General features: G+C 44.1%; 1 pseudogene across 1 annotated transcript; it reads right to left on the bottom strand.

The window, feature by feature from the left end:
- Nucleotides 1–255: 255 nt before the first annotated feature.
- LOC150004616 (protein SET pseudogene) lies at nt 256–2117 on the bottom strand (annotated as a pseudogene). The gene is made up of 2 exons (XR_016512397.1): nt 2077–2117; nt 256–1839 (listed from the first exon to the last, which is right to left on the bottom strand). The product of XR_016512397.1 is annotated as a protein SET pseudogene (transcript).
- Between the last annotated feature and the right edge of the window lie 425 nt (nt 2118–2542).

Consider the following 2542-nt stretch of genomic DNA (forward strand, 5'->3'; position numbering starts at 1 on the left):
CCACCAGCAGTGCAATATGGTTCCCTTTTCTCTGCATCCTCACCAGCACTTGTTGTTTGTTGATTTGTTGATGATGGCCATTCTGACTAGTGTGAGGTAGTATCTCATTGTGGTTTTTTTTTTGTGTGTGTGTACACATTTAGTTTTATTGTAACAAAGCAACTTGTACACTTTTAATGTTTAAAACTGAGCATCATCTTTCCTTTCCAGTGAAACAAAAAGAAATTTTAAAAATAAACAAGAACAAAATTACAATAGAGAAAGTCAATTCCGAATAAGAGCCTACAGGTTCTGCTGATTCTCCCATCGAGTGGCAGGGCTCAAGTCATCATCAGGAGAGTTTTATTTTAAAAGTGTCATCTTCAATTGCAAGGATGTCCGTGAAACATCACAATTAAACATGCCGAAGGAGAAGCCATGTTGTCAAAATGCCCACTTAACCCACCCAGACATCTCAAACCCACCCTTTGCCGACCTTCTATAACCCCCCCTTTTTTTAAAGTTTTTTTTTTTCTTTTTTTAAACAAGAGAAAGTAGACAGATACATGTTGGTAAATGCTAACTGTCCATATTCACATAGAGACACAGTGTGATCTCTGAGCCCAATATACAGAGAAAGGAGGAAAAAAGCTAGAATTCTATGCACTACTACACAGGGGCCTAGCTCCCTCCAGCTTCCAGCAGAGCTAAGGAAGCAGGAGGTTTTTCTTTTTTCCCACAGAGCACGGTGGTGTTGATTCCATAGTTTTTGTCAAGATAGGAAGGAGTAAAAATTAATTTGGAACAGAAAGGGGCAGAGATTCTTTTCCCACTGTATTCTGCTCAAGGTACATCCCCCCCAAATAAGGTGAGAACCATGGTGTAAAGGAGAGAAAAGAGACCTCAAAAACAGGGAGACTGAGCACAAGAGGAGGAAAACAGAAAACAAAAAGAAGGACTGCAACTTGCTCCCAGGGACTGGAGAAAATTAAAAAAGAAGGTTGGAATCCATCAGTGTTCCATTAGTCATCTTCTCCTTCATCTTCCTCTCCTTCCTCCCCCTCATCATCATCTTCATCTTCTTCACCTTCATCCTCATCCCCTTCTTCATCAATATCTTCCAACCCTTCTTCTTCTTCATCATCATCATCATCTTCTTCTCCTTCCCCCTCTTCATCATCCATATCAGGGACCAAGTAGTACTGTAATGGATTTGGCCAAATATCATCTTTGATGACTTCTCCTAACTCATCTGCACCTGCATCAGAATGGTCAGTAAACCAGGTAAAAAAGCTCTCTGGTTCCTCATGCTGCCTCTTCCTGCTGGCTTTATTCTGTGTTTGACTTGAACGTTTCGTCAAATCCTTTCCAGATTTCCATTTGATTTCAGTGGACTTGGAAGATGGATCACCACTCTCATTCAGATGAAATTCTTTGGAGAGAACTTTATTTTCGAAGTAAGGATTTTCATCAAAATAAAAATCTATTCTGTAACCTGATTTAATATCTTCAAATTCTGTCACTTCAACTCTTGTCAAATAATGCAGTGCCTCTTCATCCTCTTCCCCAAGCAGGGCAGACACTTGTGGATGGTTGACAAATGTTGTTACCCAAAAATTTGGGATTTTGGCGATCAATTCTGACCTCTTCTGAAAAAATGGTTGGCGGAGTTTGTTATATTTCTGTTCTACTTTCAAAATCTCCTCACTGGCTTGTTCATTAAGTCTGTCTATTTCATTTTGTACTTCATCAATATGTTCAATTGCTTCCTGCTGTTCTTTTTCTGAGGTCTCGTCGGCCCCGTCGTGGTTGGAGTTGAGCTCCTTTTTACTGACTTTGGCCGCCTGCGCCGACATGGTGCTGCTCCGCGGTCGGGGGGGGGGAGCGGGGCGGGGGAGAGGAGAGATGGGAAGGCGAAGGGGGCGGGCAGCGGCTTCCCCTCACGCCACACGCGCGGACGCTCGCTCGGTCCGGCCGCCTCCTCCCGGCGCCCGCTCACTCTCCCTCCCCCTGGCTCGCGCGCGCTGCCCTCGCGGCCTGATGAGGAGGGAGGGGCTGGGGCAACGTGCCGGGCCCCGGCCCGGGGCTCCTGCTTACGAAGGGGAGGCGGCGGCGGGCAGGCGGGCGGCTGGGCTCCTTCACTCACGCTCCCCGCTCCAGCTCCTCATTGTGGTTTTTATTTGCATCTCTCTTATGGCTAGTGATGTTGACCATTTTGTCATGTGCTTATGGACCTTCTATATGTCCACTTCAGAGAAGTGTTTGTTCAGTTTCTTTGCCCATTTTTTAATTGGGTTGTCTGTTTTCTTTTTTTTTAAATTATATTTTACTGATTATATTGTTACAATAGTTCCAATTGCTTCCCCTTTGCTCCCCTCCACCCAGCAACCCCCCTCCCCCAGCAATCCCCAACCAAATCCAGGCCAATGGTTCATACATGCAAGCTCTCCCGCTTCACCCTTTCATATATTCTTCTTCTTCTTTCTTTTTTAATAAATAAATAAATAATTAATTATTTTAACAATAAAAAATAACAATCCCTCCTTCTCAGATATTAAGACCC

This window comes from Furipterus horrens, unplaced genomic scaffold (genome assembly GCF_987537825.1).
Source record: "Furipterus horrens unplaced genomic scaffold, mFurHor1.1.pri manual_scaffold_7, whole genome shotgun sequence".
Classification (NCBI taxonomy): Eukaryota; Metazoa; Chordata; class Mammalia; order Chiroptera; family Furipteridae; genus Furipterus; species Furipterus horrens.